Source organism: Aquarana catesbeiana, linkage group LG02 (assembly GCF_042186555.1).
Source record: "Aquarana catesbeiana isolate 2022-GZ linkage group LG02, ASM4218655v1, whole genome shotgun sequence".
Taxonomy (NCBI): domain Eukaryota; kingdom Metazoa; phylum Chordata; class Amphibia; order Anura; family Ranidae; genus Aquarana; species Aquarana catesbeiana.
Window position 1 is genome coordinate 468651766 of NC_133325.1, and position 19601 is coordinate 468671366.

Below are 19601 nucleotides of genomic sequence, written 5' to 3' on the forward strand. Positions count from 1 at the left end.
TTTGTCAATATAATGTCTGACATTGCCTTCATTTTAGAGATGTGGAACTTTGTTAACTTCCAGAGTTGTGTGTATGTTTTATATGTTTTAAAACATGTCTGTTTGTTAAAAATATATATATATATATATATAGTTTTTTAAAGAAAAAAATACTAAATAATTTTTTGTTTAAAAAAAACTAAATAAATAAATTAAAAAATATATATTTTTTCTAATAAAAAATAACAAAACAAAAATAATTTTAAAGAAAAAAAAATATTATATATTTGGTAAAAAATCTAAATTTATATTGTAAAAAAAATAAATTAAAGTGCACTAGGAGAACTTAGTAGAACCCCAAAAAGAAAGGCAAGCAATAAATACATTTCTAGATTTTATCAGATATTTTTTTTTTTTGGCTGGCATTGCAATGGCCCCCCCTACCCGTAAAAAAATAAACATATTTATCCCGAACTTGACGGGAGCTTTGGGGGCCACGTCAGTACGGCCAGTATCCAGGCCCATCAGAGGATTCCCTGTAAGTCCGGCCTCAGGCCCAAGTGATGCAAGATAATTTCTTGAATTTTTGCATAAAAAATTGTGCAGGATGCAGCATGCTAGGACAATGTGATTAAGTTTGTAGTCCGCCATGTGGATTGCTGTCTGAAACAGGTGGAACCGGCTGGCCATTATCCCAAAGGCATTCTCCACAACTCTTCTCGCTCTGGCCAGCCGGTAGTTAAAAACCTCCTGGCCTCATTAGGTGCTCGCCCAGACCGAAAGCTTCATCTGCAATGAAGACAAAGGGGAGTCCTTCCACGTTATCCGCATCAGGTGGCAATCCCATGCCACCACTCTGGAGACGCTGGTAGGACTCCGTCTGGGCGAAGACTCCTCCATCCGGCCATTCTTCCCCACGTCCACATACAGAAATTCATATTGTGCCGACACCACCGCCATTAACACAATATTATGAAACCCCTTATAGTTGAAATAGTATGACCCCGAATGGGGTGGTGGCAAGATGTGGACGTGTTTTCCATCTATAGCCCCTCCATAGTTGGGAAAGTCCCAACGGGTGGCAACATGAGATGCCACAGTCTGCCATTCCTGTGGCATTGAAGGAAATTAGGGAGTCAAACAAGAAAAAAAAAATAAGGAATTTTGCACATAACATTGCAAGCAGATTACACAAAAAACATTCTTGCCCAACATCAGTATAACATTAATTTTAAGTATTATTTAAAGACTAAAAATATAAGGCCCACTTTCAGATTCCTCACCCCCTCTGATGGCCCATTGATAAAATTTAAGGGGGTGGGGGGAGGGGGATTAAAAATCAATTTAAGGGCACACAGACCATTTGGAAAAATTTTAGGGGGGGATTATAAATCAATTTAAGGACACACAGACCATTTTGAAAAGTTTTAAGGTAAAGCACTACAATGGAGCTGACAAAATACATTAAGTGACTAGACTAGGTGGATATGGGCCCAGCATAGCATGCTGGGGAAGTTAGTGAAGGCAAATATGCATGCAGGACAAAAAAGGAGCATTAAAATATTACAGCATGTATGAGGGCAAAGGGGACATTCACAGCATATTGCAATCATGGTAATTAGGGATTGAGTAAAGAAATACAATACATTAGCAAACATTAAATACAATAAAATGTGATGTTAAAGGATAAATCTTACCTTAATATAGTCCTTCTGCAGGACCTGAATGATGGCAAAACAGGTCTCTGGGACAATGATCTCCAGAGCCTGGGGGAGATGCCTGTTGAGAATTTAAGGTCCTGCAGGCTTCTCCCATTCACCAAGTACCACAATGTGGCGACTAGCCTCTGCTCCGGAGTGATGGCTTGCCTCATGCAGGTATCCTGCCTGCTGATATAAGCGGTCAGCAAAGCCAACAAATGGTGAAAAACGGGGTCCGTCATCCTGAGAAAGTTCCTGAAATTCTCAGGGTTATTCTCATGGATCTCACGAAGCAAAGGCATGTGAGAGAATTGGTTACACTTGAGCAACCAATTTTTCGTCCATGAACTCCTCCTCGCCCTGTTAATGGACTGGGCTTGGGCTGAAGAATGAACTACAGCACCAAACACATACAAAGCACGAACTCTATGATGAGTATGTACACGCAACATGGCTTCAAAACGGTCGGCTGGTCAGAACGAACCTAACAGAATGCACTGAAGAACAGCAAGGCCTGTGAAGAGGGAGCTGAAAATCAGCAACGAGCGGACAAGAACACACTGAATAAATCAATGCGAACTGACTACATGCACTGAAAAGCAGATACAAACCTCACAAACACAAACTGAACAACAGTTAAACGATCTGAAAAAAACGAGTCTGAAAAGCGTGAATCGTCTCTCACCAAACTTCTACTAACACGAGATAAACACAAAATTAGCAGAAGGGGACCAAAGGGTGGTGCACAAGCTATTACACTGCCTTTTTATAGCCTCGTCGGACCTGGTGTACGTCACCATGTACTAGGCGGTTGGACTTTGGTGTGATTGTGTGTAGGCAAGTCCGTTTCAGAGGAACTCTGTTGGAACTCCGCCGGAACTACGACAGAAAGTTCGTCAGAGTTCAGTCCGACGAAAAGTCCGCCCGTGTGTACGCGGCATTAAAGGATTCAATACAGCAGGTTTCTCGTTTGGCTCTCTTGTCTGTACATATGCGCAGACTTTTATGGCTTAAGAACTGGTCAGCTGAGCTTCCTTGTAAAAAGTTATTGGCAGGTTTCCCCTTTCATGGGGAACATTTATTTGGTGATCATTTGGACAAATATGTCCAAAATATTTCTGAAGGGAAGAGTTCCTTACTTCCTGTGAAGAAAAGCACCAGGCATCCCTCGTTTAAAGGCCAGAAAAAGCCCTGGGTCCAAAACTCTTCTAAATCCAACACCAAGCCCTCCTTTTGAGGGGACACCCCACTCTATCCATTTTGCTGACATTTTGTAGAACAATAGTTCAGGACGAGTGGGTCACCTCAACTATATCCCGTGGTTACAAGCTGGAGTTGCTGGGGGTTCACCCTCAGAGGTTTCTAAGATCCAGCGTTCCCTCGGATCCTCCAAAAAGAGACTTATTGCTTTAGGCACTACATCATTTAGTGCATCAAGGAGTGATTGTAGAGGTTCCTGTACCTGAAAGGGGCACAGAGTTTTACTCAAACCTGTTTACGGTTCAAAAAACAAAAGAAGACACAGGGCGCATTTTGGTCCCAAGATCCCTGAACCAGTATCTACTGATCCAGTCCTTTCGGATGGAGTCTGTCTACTCAGTAGTAGCCTCACTCCAGATGGGAGACTTTCTAGCCTCCATCGATAAAAAAGATGCATACATGCATGCATGCATCTTTCAGCCTCATCAGAGGTTCCTGCGATTTGCAGTAGAGGAACGTAATTTTCAGTTTGTGGCTCTAAGGGCCCAAGGGATCCTGGTGCTCAGGTATCTGGACAACCTCCTGCTCAGAGATCACTCACTACAGGCTCTAGAACAGAGCATAACATGCACAGTTCGGTATTTGGAAAGCTTAGGCTGGATCATAAAGACTGAAAAGTCAACCTTGAGACCAACTCAAAGTCTAAAGTATTTTGGTCTGATTCTAGATACGGTAGAAGCAAGGGTATTTTTGCCACCCGTAAGAATCTGTGTCCTGAAGGATCAAGTGCGTTAGATAAGAGGCACCAGACAACCCTCCATTCAGCTCTGTATGAGTCTTCTAGGGAGGATGGTGTCCTCCTTCGAGGCAGTGCCCTATGCCCAGCTCCATTCCAGGCCTTTACAACAAGACAGCTTGTTGGCTTGGAACAGAAGAGGACAAGTACAACAAAAAAACAAATGCTCTTGCGCACAGGTGTGTTGGCCAGGTGGTCCAAAAAAGATCAAAATGGATAACAGCTTTTGGCCTTGCTGCCCTCCAGGATAGGGATATCCTAGTAGTAGACAAAGACACAAAAAAAAGAGGGCGCACCAGCCTAGTGCATTATCTTTTGGTACATTTATTCAGAAAATATATTAAAAACTACTCACAAAAGTAGAAGACAATCACAAGTGCCTCTGATGAAGGAATGCATTCGAAACGTGTCAGCCAGTAGCGGTTCATTCGTATATTCTCCAGGACTCAGAGTCTGTAATCAGTAGACGGACTGCCATATGATAAAGACCCTTTAAAGCGTGATTGTCTTCTACTTTTGTGAGTAGTTTTTAATATATTTTCTGAATAAATGTACCAAAAGATAATGCACTAGGCTGGTGCACCCTCTTTTCTTTGTGTCTTTGTCTACTACTAGAAGAGGACAAGCCCTGGATTATCCAATGTTCTTATCTCCTCGGGCACGCTTAAGCACAAACTGGTGGTTGCAGGATCAGAACCTGCGAAAGGGAAAATCCTTCCTCCCGGTAACTTGGAGAGTACTGCCAGTCTCTCCGGCTGGAGAGCGACCCTAGAGGGGCTCACAGCTTAGGGGAAATGGTCAAGGACAGAACAGATCCTGCCCATCAACGTCCTGGAATTACGGGCAGTACGTCTGGCCCTATTGTCCTGGACAGTGGAGCTTCAGGACTGTCCTATCGGGGTTCAGTCCATCAATGCCACTGCAGTTGCCTATATAAACCACCAATGTGGTACCAGGAATTTTTTAGCTCTGAAGGAGGTGAACCACATACTAGCTTGGGCAGAGAGACGTGCCAATTCTATCTGCAGTCCATATCCCGTGAGTAGAGAACTGAAAGGCAGATTATCTCAGTTGCCAGCAGATCTATCTGGGGTCCCTACACCCAGGGGTGTTCCAGGAAATTTGCCAGCGTTGGGGATGGCCAGGCATCCAGGTTCAACAACAAGCTACAGCAGTTTGTGTCCCGAACAAGAGATCCTCTGGCAATTGGAGCAGATGCTCTTGTAGTTCCATAGAGCCAGTACCCCCTGGTTTATGCTTTCCCTTTGATCCCTCTCTACACATTTGTTGCACAGGATTCGGAGAGAGGGGGTTCCAGTCATTCTGGTGGCACCAGCCTGGCCCAGAAGGCCCTTGTTCCCGGAGATTGTGAAACTGACAATAGACGGGCAATGGATGCTTCCACGTCACCCCGATCTACTGTCTCAATGTCCTATATTCCACCCCAATTTACAGTCTCTAAATTTGATGGCATAGTTATTGAAGCCAGGGTGTTAAAGGACCGTGGCATCTCAAGATCAGTGGTGTCTACCCTAGTGAATGCTAGAAAAGCTGTCACTAGGAAGATCTAGCTTAAGGTCTGGAAGACTTATATCACTTGGTGTGAAGCCAGAAAATGGCATCCTCGGAAATACACGGTTGGGAGAATTCTCTCTTTTCTACAGTCGGCTGTGGAAATCAGATTGGCTTTGAGTACAATCAGAGGTCAGATTTCGGCCCTGTCAGTATTCTTCCAAAGGCTTTTAGCCTCCCATTCGCTGGTCTGAACCTTTATGCAGGGGGCAATTCCCCCCATTAGGTCACCTATGTGTCCTTGGGACTTGAACTTGGTGCTGTCTGTGTTACAGAAACAACCATTTGAACCTAACAAGGAAATTCCATTAGACTTGCTGTCACGCAAGCTTCCAAAGCTTCCATTGCCAATTGTGTCAGTCAATTGGTCATTCGGGCCTACGGTCTGAAACTTAAAGCTCCTCCCTTTAGGGTGAGAGCTCATTCTACCAGGGGTGTAGGTACCTCCTGGGCTTTTCGGCATCAGGTATCTGTGGCTCAGATTTGTAAGGCTGCTACTTGGTCTTCAGTGTATACGTTCACAAAATTTTATCAAGTGGATGTTCGAGCAGCCGAGGATTCGGCTTTCGGCCGCAGTGTACTGCGAGCTGCCGTATAAGGTCTGATGGCTATTGTTTGGCAGGGTGTCTCCCTCCCCTTATGGCTATTTCTCTGGGATGTCCCAGTAGGTAATGAATATTAGCCTAACTCTGTGTCCCATGATGTATGAAAAAGAAAATAGGATTTTTTTGTCATACCTGTAAAATCCTTTTCTTTGAGTAAATCACGGGACACAGAGGTCCCTCCCCTCTTTTTTGAGGCTTCAGTGCTTACTACAAAAAAAGTACTTCCTGTATGGGAGGGGTTATATAGGGTATCGCTTCCTGGCTAAAGACCTTTTGTCTACCAGTGTCCATTCACCTGGAGATGATGTATAACCCAGTAGGTAATGAATATTGGCCTAACTCTGTGTCCCATGATGTACTCAAACAAAAGGATTTTACAGGCAAGTATGATGAGAAAAACCTATTATGTAAGCAATATGCTGCTAACCTTGTACTAAACTTTATGTACGCTGCTTTATTATTATTTTTTTTATTTGGGTTAGATTTTAAATTTACAAATGTACAAGTTGTTATAATGTTGTGCACACTTTTTCAGAATGGAAAAAAATATTTTTATTGTTCAGTTTTATTCCTTTGTATTACCTTTTTTTATTAGCCCTTTAAAGTAGTTGTAAACCAACGAAACAAAAAAAAAAAAAACCTGCAAGACAAAGGCATAATGAGCTAGTGTGCATAGTATAGCAGGAGGCCCCCGGTAACGGCACAGCAGCTGATGACGTCACATGCTGATACAGTGAATATCTCCTAAATGGTGCAAGTTTAGGAGATATTCACAGTACCTACAGGTAAGCCTTATTATAGGCTTACCGGTAGGTAAAAGTGGTGTGTAAGGGTTTACAACCACTCTAAATGCACTTACTGCTGTGCGCTCTAACTCAAGGTTAAAGCAGACCCAAAGGGGAACAGGTCTCTCAATTCCGGATCAGGCTGCACCCACCCAGTGAAAAGTCATGGCCATTGCTCATATTGGGGTAATGACTGTATCCCTGGCCCCTTGTTTACATTTAACTTTCAGCCAGCCGAACCTCCTGACTGATAGCTAAATGAGGCAGCAGATGCAGCTCTGTGCAGGAAGCTGTCACAGATATAAAAGCTTCCCAGCACAGACCCAGCCCATTTTGAATACTGGAATACCTCTGTGCACCAGATCAAAGAACTGGCAGTATTCAGAATATGTAACTGCCATAGCAATAGATTAATAAACAGCTTGAAAAGCTAGAATGCAACAGGACCTTCTAATCAACAAGAAAAGAAGACCAGGTCCTAGAAATGTTTTAGGAAACACAAATAGAAATGTTTTTTTGGAACACAAAATAATTGTATTTTAAACTTCTTGCAAGTGACTCTCATCAGAGATGATATAGGCTTATAGAACAAAAGTTCTAAAAACAATACCAGTGTATGGTGCCCTTTAAAATGTGAAGAAATGTGGCTGCCCAGGTGAAAAATGACACCTCTAAATATGCAAATGATAATATAAGGATGGTGCTCACCTATGAATTGTATGAGTCAAAACAACACATTTAAATCAACCTAAAGTAATATAAAAATGGTGCTCACGCGTATAACACATATACTTGTGAATAGCATAAATACAAAAGTTATAGTGATTATGCAATGCTATGTATGGTAAAGGTTAAATAAAGTCCAGTGTGACAATTCCCAATACCAATGATTGCTTCAGTAATTGGATTCTCTTAATCTTCAGGGCTAGTGCTCAAATGGTGGCTGTACACTCACCAGAGGTGTTTAACCCCTTGTTACAGGTAGATAAAAATTAGCTTATGTTACCAAAAAAAGGCTGGGATCCCTCTGTTGAGAAGCTCCACCTCATTCCTCAATTATAGTAAAGAAGTCATAGAGAAAGTGACTCTGCAGGAGATGAGATTAAGAAGTAACATAGTGTAGTATTTTATTTATAATTGGTGTTAAAAACATAGCAAAAAGGAGTTGCACTCACATGTATAAGTGCCCATGCACCAGCACTAGTGTGTACAGCTTGCACAAATATTAATGGCTTCTCCGAGGCTGGCATGCGGTCCAAGCCTTCTTCTGACTAACCATCCGGAAGTTATGTCACACAAGACCCTGAAGTGGTGGATCCCCGCTCCGACGTATGTTTTACCACGCCTTCTCCGGGGCCGGTGTATGCTTCACCATTTCACTTGCTGAAGATGCCATCATGGTGAAATGTAGTATGAATGCAGTTTGAATGTTTTTCCTCCTTGGCAATATTAACCACCTCATTGCAGTTCAGCTGATAGAGTTCATCAGTAAATTTAGCCTTTGCAAGTAAGATATCCCCTTTTCTGATAGCACAACAGTAAGGCCCGGAGCAAGAGAAATAGAGTGCAAAGATAGTGAAGGGCCGGCATGACAGGGTCAGAAGGGTAGGCAGCTATGGGGTTAAGGATTGTAGGTGGAAAGTAGGGGAGAGGTAGGATTGGTTGGGAGCAACAGGATGAGGAGGGGTCTTTGGAGTTTAAGGGGGAGGCGGGGTCTCCCGGGCAGCAGTGAAGGGACAGGTGGCAAACAGGCAGTTTAGTCCACGCTGCTGCTGGTCACAGCCACATGGCCGATGTGGATAGGATCCTGGCCCAGCTGAGGGCTGCTGCAGCTTCCAAGGGTCCGGAGTGGCTGCATATCCCTTATGGAGGACCAGGTATCCGGGTCGGCAGCGGGGGGGCAGGACATCCCACGCTCTCGGCCACCGGAGTGTTTTTCCCCCGGATCCTCCCCAAGCTTTGCAACAATGCAGGAGCCCTGCCCGGAACCCGTCAGGACCACTGGCGAAGCAACCACCAGCTTCCACGGGTGGTGGGCCTTGACGGAATCCTGTAGTAGGTGAGGTGTCAAGGCAAATGTGCGTGCCTCCTCCACCTGCCCGGCGTCACCGTCCAGAGCCAGCGGACTCCTCCCACTCTGACGCTTCAGGTAGGGGGAGTCTCAGCATGGGAGGAGCAATGTCGCGGCCTCCGGGCCATTACCTGATGTGGCTGGCAGCTCCAGCATTGAGGGATTCTGGAGCAGCGGCTGTTCGGGGCATCCCTGGTCACCCTGGTAAGTCTGCCAATTTACTGAACAGCTCTGTTAGCAATGTATTGGGTAGCCTGTTGGGGGTTGCTGATGTCTCTAACAGAGCCATGTCGCGGGTATCATCGGGCTCTGCGTTCGGCCCACAGGTGGCGGGTGTTCCACCTGCCGCGTCCGGGACAGACGTGCACCTACGAGATTTATTAGGGGGCCTGCGGGATTTGGTGCAACGGTTTGCAGAGGGAAACGGGGGTAATGCCCCGCAGGTGGTGCCGTAGACCCAGCCGGGTGGCAGAGTATTTGTGGACAGGATAGGGACGGGGCCCAGTGGGGTACCCCCCTACCCCTGGTTACGGCGGTAGCTCCCTCTACCAAGGGGCCTGTAGTATATCCCCCAGCTCTGGTGACTGCAGTTGCTGCATCGGGGGAGAAGGCCGGAACGTCACAGGAGGTTACGGGAAAGGTGGATGCTGTGCGGATTGCCGACGCAATCATCAATCATCCATCATCCATTATTTCGATGATGGGGCCTCCTTCTAAGGTGTGTGCGATACTTTTGTGCACACTACAGCACATTGCGGATAGGTTCGGCATTCTCTTGCCTGAGGATAAGATGGAGGGCCCGACTTCCTTGCTCAGTTTTCTAGGCATAGTCCTCGACTCGGACACCATGGACTGTCGGTTGCCGGAGGATAAATTGTTGGCCCTCAAGGAGGAGATCCGTGGGATATTGGGACTGCTCAAGATCCAGCTTAGGAAGCTACAATCCCTGTTGGGTAAGTTTAATTACGCATGTCGCATTATTCCCATGGGCACGTTTTTTTGCAGACGGCTATCGGCGGTTACAGCAGGGGTTAGGTCCCCTACACACTTTATTTGTCTCAATCGGGAACATTGGGGGGACTTGAGGGTATGGCACACGTTTCTGGAAGACTATGGAAGATGGATGTGGCTGTCTGGTCCAGTGAGCAACTTCGACTTGGAGCTGTTTACGGATGCAGCAGGGTCATTGGGTTATGGGGCCTTCTATCAGGGTCATTGGAGTGCGGAACTTTGGCCGTGTTCCTGGTTAGATGCGGGTTTTCTCAGTAACATAGTGCTTCTGGAGCTTTTTCCGGTAGTGCTGGCTATGGAAATCTGGGGCAAATGGTTTCTAAACTTGAAAATTTGGTTGAATTGCGACATGTGAGTGGTTCAAGTCATTATCCGCATCTCAGCATCGTCACAACCTGTCATATGGCTGTTGCGCCACATGGTGCTACGCTACCTGCAATTGAACATTTTTCTGTATGCCGTTCACCTCTCGGGGTTAGACAATACTCTAGCTGACTCCTTGTCTCGGTTTCAGTGGGACAGGTTCCGAGCAACAGGGGGTTCCTTGTCCCGGGTGGCTGTGGAAGATTGCCTTGGAGCCGTCGCTGCATGGATCAGAAGGCGAGCTGGTTAGTCCGTCTACGAAGGTTCTGGGGGAATTTTGGTGCAGGATGTGATTTGTAGTAGGGACAGTTTGCGAGTATTGCTGCGCAGGTCCAAGACAGACCGGGTGGGCAAGGGCGCATGGGTGCAACTGTTCCCCTTGTCAGGTTCCCCGGTGTGTCCGGTGAGCGTGGTAAGGGAATTTTTAGAGGTTCGTGGAGGGGCCGTTTCTGTTGCATTGTCCAAGTTTCAGTTTAGCCATTTTCCGTTGGGGTCTGCTGGGGGGGCGGGAATGGAGGACAAACAGTATGTCTCGCACTTCTTCCGTATCGGGGAGGGCACAGAGGCCGCTTAGTAAGGGTTGGATGAGGCGGCTGTTAAGCAGATTGGGAGATGGGACTCTAGGAGATTCCGTACCGACATTCGCCTATATTTGTTGGCTGATTAATCATTGGTAAAAGGTGAGGGGTGACTTATTTAAGGCAGGTGTCTATTGTGGCTCTCTATCATGTTGTGTGAGTATTCATGGTGGTGTGGGTGTTATCCAGTGGTTTTGTTCTTTTCTTTCAGATGGAGTGCAGATATGCCTCGTCTGGATCTTGGGCCACTCATATGTTTTTTGGGGGGCCAGGCAAACTAACATTAGTCCGGATGGCAGGCAGCTAGGTATTTCCAGGGGGGAGACTGGTGTCCGCTGGTTGGGGGGTACTGGGGATGATGTGGAGCAGGGTTGTGCCTGAGGTGTATCGTTTTGCACACCTTGACAGGCCACCTAACATTCTAGTACTCCATGTTGGTGGGAAAGATCTGGGGGTTAATCCCAGTAGGGAGTTTATTACGGAGGTTAAATTTGATTTCCTGGGGCTCCGTACAGCCTTCCCCTATATGCTGGTCTTGTGGTCCGACATGGTGGCTCGGACGACTTGGCATATGGCAAGGTTGGTTGCCAGAATCAACAAAACTGGAAAAAAGTCAATAAAGTGGTGGGACGATTTTTTATTCGGAATGGGGGCATGGTCATCCGCCATTTAGAATTGAAGTCAGATACCGGGCTGTACCTGAGGGGGGATGGGGTCCATTTATCCATGGTGGATATAGATTTTATGGTTCCTGGGGTTACAGGATGGAATTCAACATGCATTGCAGGTGTGGAGGGACCCTCATGGGTAAGGTGTCACCCTTGTGGGCGGTGGCGGTGGATGGTCATGTTAGAGAGGAAAGTGTTGGGGACTCATCGGTGGTATGTGCCCCTCTGGTGTATTCCAGTTAACTAAGGTTAGCTGGAATATGGTAATGGTTGCACTGCGGGTCTGGGTTGTCTCCGAGCTGGTGTGTCACGGCTGGTGGCCTATTATGGTAAAAGGTCCCACAGTGTACAAGTGTAAAATTTTTTTAAATTCTGGGTGCCATCAAAGACCTACAGGCTGAGGGCTGTTAATGGGACTGCTTTAGCAGTCCCACTATTGTTGTTGTTCGATTTTATTTATTTTATTTTTAATTTTAATTAGTGGGACTGCTATTTATACTTTTTAAAATATTAAGCTTTTTAACACTTTTTTTAACATTGAAGTCAATGGGAGCATGCTTCAAATCCTTAAAATCTTCTTCCGCTCCCAAAAGTTTCAGCTCCTTCATACTTTCACCTACAGACGCCAAGCAAACTTTAAAATGTTCACAAAATATTCAGCTATCTAGCTATATCTTTTCAGTTTGATATCTTTTACAGTTTTTGTGAAAAAGCTGTTTGTTTATTTCAGGAAATTTTAGCCTTTAAACACAGTGTACTGTGCTGCTTATGTTGCCATGGTTACCAAAGCTTCTGTTATACATGGGGGGAGGTGGCTGGAGCATCTCACCTCTGATTACAGAGCCCGGGGGAGGGGACAGACACACCATGTACTGATTTATAATAGAGGAATATGATGGGCCAGTTTTGATGGGGCAATTCTGATGGGGCAGTTTTGATGGTGGCAATATGATGGGGCAATTCTGATGGGGCAGGTTTGATGGTGGCAGTTTTGATGGGGCAATTCTGATGGGGCAGTTTTGATGGGGCAATTCTGATGGGGCAGTTTTGAGAGTGGCAATATGATGGGGCAGTTTTGATGGATACAATTTTAATGGAGCAGTTTTAAAGGTGGCAATATGATGGGGGCAGTTTTGATGGGGGTAGTTTTGATGGGGCAGTTTTGATGGTGGCAATATGATGGGGCAATTTTGATGGGGCAGTTTTGATGGTGGCAATATGATGGGGCAATTATGATGGGGCAGTTTTGATGGTGGTAATATGATGGGGCAGTTTTGATGGGGCAATTCTTATGGGACAATTTTGATGGAGCAGTTTTGATGGTGGTAATATGATGGGGCAGTTTTGATGGGGCAATTCTTATGGGGCAGTTTTAATGGGGACAATTTTGATGGGGCAATTCTGATGGGGCAGTTTTGATGGCAATATGATGGGGCAGTTTTGATGGGGCAGTTTTGATGGTGGCAATATGATGGGGCAGTTTTGATGGGGCAGTTTTGATGGGGACAATTTTGATGGGGCAGTTTTGATGGCAATATGATGAGGGCAGTTTTGCTGGGGGCCGTTTTAGCAATTCAGCTATTCACCATTCCCACGCATTTTCCCCAGCAAATGCATTTTCTAGTTTATTTTTAATATTAATTTTATTCCGTATGTTTTTTGGCTCTGCGTAACTTTTGCATACTTTCAGCTATTAAAATCATTCAACTATTAAAATGTTCGTCTCTTTCAGCTGATGATGGGACTTTTTCAACTTTTTTTCTACCATTTATACTTTTTAAAATATTAAACTTTTTATCACTTTTTTTTTAACATTGAAGTCAATGGGAGCATGCTTCAGATCCTTAATATCTTCTTCCGCTCCCAAAAGTTTCAGCTCCTTCATACTTTCACCTACAGACGCCAAACAAACTTTAAAATGTTCACAAAATATTCAGCTATCTGGCTATATCTTTTCAGTTTGATATCTTTTACAGTTTTTGTGAAAAAGCTTTTTGTTTAGAGGTCATTTCAGGAAATTTTAGCCATTAATCAGAGTGTACTGTTGCTTTTGTTGGCATGGTTACCAAAGCTTCTGTTATACACAGGGGGGGAGGTGGCCGGAGCATCTCAGCTCTGTTTACAGAGCCCGGGGGAGGGGACAGACACACCATGTACTGATTTATAATAGAGGAATATGATGGGGCAGTTTTGATGGTGGTATTATAATGGGGCAGTTTTGATGGGACAATTCTGATGGGGCAGTTTTGATGGTGGCAATATGATGGGGCAGTTTTGATAGGGCAATTCTGATGGGGCAGTTTTGATGGGGCAATTCTGATGGGGGCAGTTTTGATGATGGCAATGTGATGGGGCAGTTTTGATGGGGCAATTCTGATGGGGCAGTTTTGATGGTGGAAATCTGATGGGGCAGTTTTGATGGTGGAAATCTGATGGGGCAGTTTTGATGGTGGCAATATGATGGGGCAGTTTTGATGGTGGCAATATAATGGGGCAATTCTGATGGGGCAGTTTTGATAGTGGCAATATGATGGGGCAGTTTTGATGGGGCAATTCTTATGGGGCAGTTTTAATGGGGACAATTTTGATGCGGCAATTCTGATGGGGCAGTTTTGATGGGGCAATTCTGATGGGGCAGTTTTGATGGTGGCAATATGATGGGGCAGTTTTGATGGTGGCAATATGATGGGGCAGTTTTGATGGGGCAATTCTGATGGGGCAGTTTTGATGGTGGCAATATAATGGGGCAGTTTTGATGGGGCAGTTTTGATGGTGGCAATATGATGGGGCAATTCTGATGGGGCAGTTTTGATGGTGGCAATATGATGGGGCAGTTTTGATGGGGCAATTCTGATGGGGCAGTTTTGATGGGGACAATTTTAATGGAGCAGTTTTAAAGGTGGCAATATGATGGGGCAGTTTTGATGGTGGCAATATGATGGGGCAGTTTTGATGGTGACAATATGATGGGGCAATTCTGATGGGGCAATTCTGATGGGGCTGTTTTGATGGTGGCAATATGATGGGGCAGTTCTGATGGGGCAGTTTTGATGGTGGCAATATAATGGGGCAGTTTTGATGGGGCAATTCTGATGGGGCAGTTTTGATGGTGGCAATATGATGGGGCAATTCTGATGGGGCAATTCTGATGGGGCAGTTTTGATGGGGACAATTTTAATGGAGCAGTTTTAAAGGTGGCAATATGATGGGGCAGTTTTGATGGGGACAATTTTGATGGGGGCAGTTTTGATGGTGGCAATATGATGGGGCAGTTTTGATGGTGACAATATGATGGGGCAATTCTGATGGGGCTGTTTTGATGGTGGCAATATGATGGGGCAGTTTTGATGGTGGCAATATGATGGGGCAGTTTTGATGGTGGCAATATGATGGGGACAATTTTGATGGGGCAGTTTTGATGGCAGTATGATGGGGGCAGTTTTGATGAGGGCCATTTTAGCAATTCAGCTATTCAGCATTCCCACGCATTTTCTCCAGGAAATGCATTTTCTAGTTGTTTTTCAGATGTAGATGTAAAAATAAGGTTAATTTAAATAAGTTGTTTTTTGTTAATAAAAGGCTGCTATGGCCATTTGTACTCCGGTTCATGTGTGGTCTCATTAATTCAGGTAATTTTAAAGGGTAGGGTGAGTATGAATGATCGGGCAGACATCAAAGAAGGCGGGGACATCTGATCTACACTGGTCATGTCATCTTGGAAGGTCACTACATTTCCTTGTTTTGTAAGCTTTACTGACAAAAGATTAGTTTGAAGAGCAGGAGTATAGAGCACATTTTTCACAGGTATCTTTCTGGTCACACTCTGGGAAATAGGACAGTAAAGAAAAACATCTATCCGGTTCCCGACCGGCGCACACTGATGTACGTCGGCAGAATGGCACGGCTGGGCAAATGGGCGTACCTATACGTCCATTTGAATTCCCCGCCGTGCCATTGTGTGCCTGCCGCCGGTGGCGTGTGCCGGCTGGGAGCTCAGTGAGTCGGGTCCCGCGGACTCGATCACTGCGGGGATACCCGCGATCACCTCACGGAGAGGACGAACGGGGAGATGCTGATGTAAACAGCATCTCCCCGTTCTGCCTAGTGACAAGTGTCACTGATCACAGCTCCCTGTCATCGGGAGCTGTGATCAGAGTAATGACACTGCTAGCCCATCCCCCTACAGTTAGTAATCACTCCCCTAGGACACACTTAACCCCTCCCCGCCCTTAGTGGTTAACCCCTTCACTGCCAGTGTCATTTACACAGTAATCAATGCATTTTTAATCGCACTGATCACTGTATAAATGACAATGGTCCCAAAAATGTCCAACATGTCCGCCATAACGTCGCAGTCACAATAAAAATCGCTGATTGCCTCCATTACTAGTAAAAAAAAAAATTATTAATAAAAATGCCATAAAACTATCCCCTATTTAGTAAACGCTATAACTTTTGCTCAACCCAATCAATAAACACTTATTGCGATTTTTTTTTTTTTACCAAAAATATGTAGAAGAATACGATCGGCCTAAACTGAGGAAAAAAAAAAAATTTAATATATTTTTGGGGGATATTATAGCAAAATGTAAAAAATAATGCGTTTTTTCAAAATTGATGCTCTTATTTTGTTTATAGCGCAAAAAATAAAAATCGCAGAGGCGATCAAATACCACCAAAAGAAAGCTCTATTTGTGGGAAAAAAAGGACGTCAATTTTGTTTGGGAGCCACGTCGCAGGACCGCGCAATTGTCAGTTAAAGCGACACAGTGCCGAATCGCAAAAAAACGCTCTGGTCAGGAAGGGGGTAAAATCTTCCGGGGCTGAAGGGGGCTATTCCTTCTGTTTCCATTCTTTCTCCCCCCTGCTAGCTGTGGTGATGTTTCCTGTTTTACTCTGGTCAAGGTGAGTAAAGAAATGTCTGTCATTTGTCATAGCTCCTTATTGCATGTTACTGTTTTAATTCCTATTTTTCATCTTTAAAGCAGACTCTGCGACAGAAGCACTGTCACTATTAACCACTTGCCCTCTGGAATATTTACCCCCCTTCATGACTAGGCCATTCATTGCTTTAACTGACAATTGTGCAGTCATGCAATGCTGTACATAAATTAAATTTATGTCCCTTTTTCCCCCACAAATAGAGCTTTCTTTTGGTGGTATTTGATCACCGCTGAGATTTTTATTTTTTGTGCTACAAACAAACAAAAAACGTAAATTAAAAAAAAAAAAAAACAATATTTTTACTTTCTGCTATAAAACATATCCATAAAAAAAACCAAAAAAAAAACAAAAAACGATTTTCTTCATAAATTTAGGCAAATATGTATTCTGCTACATATTTTTGGTAAAAAAAATCTCAATAAGCGTATATTGATTGGTTTGCGCGTCTACAAACTATGGGGTATTTTTATGGAATTTTTATTTATTTACTTTATACTGGTAATGGCAGCGATCAGCTACATGTAGCGATATTGTGGCAGACAATCTGACACCAACTGACACTTTTGGGGAGCCAGTGACACTAATACAGTGATCAGTGCTAGAAAAATACACGGTCACTGTACTAATGACAATAGCTGGGAAGGGGTTAGACATCTAGGGTGGATAAAGGATTCAATGTGTGCTTAACCAGTGTTTTTGTATTTACTATGTGGCACTTTTATCAAAGTATGTGCTGAATCTTAGTCCCTGCTACAATTTCCAGGACATTCCCACTAAAAGGACAGAGCTCTGCCCTGTTTACATAGGCATTCAGTGTTCCGTCTTTTTCCTCGGCGATCAGCGGGTGTCGGTGGTCATCCATTGGCCGGCACCTGCTGATGGACGTGTGCTGTGCCTGTGACTAATCACAGCACAAGCTGCGTGCCTGCGGCATGTGCCCCCTATCTGGAAGTGCTGGATCACGTACTAGGAGAGCCACTTTGCCACCGTTATAACAGCGGTATGCTGTTGGCAAGTGGTTAATGCTTTGTTTTATGCTTCTATTCATCCACAAGCTTGCCCTTAACACATCCCAATATCAATTCATCATCTGGACGTGCATCAAGTGCTGTGTCATATCTTTCTGGTAAGCCACTGAGTAAAAGTGCTGCGACATTTATTTCTTCTCCTTTGCCTCTTTGGCGTTCAACCATTTCCAAGGTGTGCCTTATGTAATCCTGCATATCCTGGCCTTTTATCAGCTTGGTTTAGTATAGTTTTCTAATAAAATACAGTTTATTGCTGAGATTAGCTCTTTCATGCACCTATTGTAATCCTTCCTACATTTCTTTAGCAGTTCCACACTTACATACACTCACCGGCTACTTTATTAGGTTCACCTGTTAAATTGCTTGGTAACACAAATTGCTAATCAGCTATCCACATGGCAGCAACTCAATGCATTTAAGCATCTAGACGTGGTGAAGACGACTTGCTGAAGTTCAAACGGAGCATCAGAATGAGGAACAAAGGGGATTTAAGTGACGTTGAACATGGCATAGTTGTTGGTGCCAAACGAACACATCGAACTTTGAAGCAGATGGGCTACAGCAGCAGAAGACCACACCGGGTGCCATTCCTGTCAGCTAAGAACAGGAAACTGAGGCTACAATTTGCACAGGCTCACCAAAATAGGACAATAGATTGGAAAAACGTTGCTTGGACTCATGAGTCTCGATTTCAGCTGTGACATTCATATGGTAGGGTCAGAATTTGGCGTAAACATGAAAGTATGGATCCATCCTGCCTTGTATCAACAGTTCAGGCTGGTGGTAGTTGTGTAACAGTGTGGGGGATATTTTCTTGGCACACTTTGGGCCCCTTAGTACCAATTGAGCATTGTTTAAAGGCCACAGCCTACCTGAGTATTTTATTTATTTATTTCAGGTATTTATATAGCGCTGTCAATTTATGCAGTGCTTTACATATACTTTGTACATTCACATCAGTCCCTACCCTCAAGGAGCTTACAATCTAAGGTCCCTAACTCACATTCATACATACTAGGGACAATTTAGATAGGATCCAATTAACCTACCAGCATGTCTTTGGAGTGTGGGAGGAAACCGGAGTACCCGGAGGAAACCCACACAGGCACAAGGAGAACATGCAAACTCCAGGCAGGTAGTGTTGTGATTGGGATTCGAACCAGCGACCCTTCTTACTGCTAGGCGAAAGTGCTGTCCACTACACCACTATTGTTGCTGACCATGTCCATCCCTTTATGACTACAGTGTACCCATCTTCAGATGGCTACTTCCAGCAGGATAATGCACCATGTCACAAAGCTCAAATCACCACAGACTGGTTTCTTGACACCACAGTCACCAAATCTCAATCCAATAGAGCACCTTTGGGATGTGGTGGAACGACAATTTTGCATCATGGATGTGCAGCCAACAAGTCTGCAGCAACTATGTGATGCTATCATGTCAATATAGACCAAAATCTCTATAAAAAAAAAAGGGGGTCCAACCTGGTATTAGCAAGGTGTACCTAATAAAGTGGCTGGTGAGTGTATATGTATGATTTGATCATCTTCTAAGCTAAGAGATAGTGCTCTGAGCCTTCTGATCTTTCTCTATCCACTCATGTGAAGGGTGTTCTGGCCTGACTTAATTTATACATTTCCACATACCTTTTTCTATTAGCAGCATTTTTATCCTGAATTTCCAATACTGGTAGTTCTGGTTTGTCAGATTTGCAAATGAATGCATTGTTGCAGCCGTGTTAATGGCCATTTTATTTTATATTTTGTTGCAGTCTTCTTTATGTTGCTGTATCATGCACTTGTTTGCTGTAGCTGGCTATGACTGCATACTCAGCTTTTCTGTGGGTGTCTGGGCCATGCCTGGGCCCATAACCTGTTAGAAATTCTGTATATAGCCCTACAGAACAGTGCACAGTCCACATGGGCTTTGCTGCTTAACTGCAGACAGGAAACTTTATTATAGAGAAAAGACATAGAGTACAACCATAGATGCAGCTACAAAACGTATAAACACTGCCATCTACTGGTTGAAGAATATACCTTTACTAAATACTGATATTGATGTAGTTGTTGCATAAAATACAATTCTGTATTCCAGCAAAAGGTATATGAAAATTATTTCTCAGCAGCTGAGCTAGGATGAAAGGGTTCCATTAAACTTAAATTTGAGCTGAGACAAAATATAAAGGGCCATAACATAATTTTTTACCTGTTGACCTTGCCAGTTTATCTTTTTTTTTACTTACTTTAACAGGTCAGGCTGTCTAGCAAAAGAAAAAAAAATGTTTGTTGTAACTGC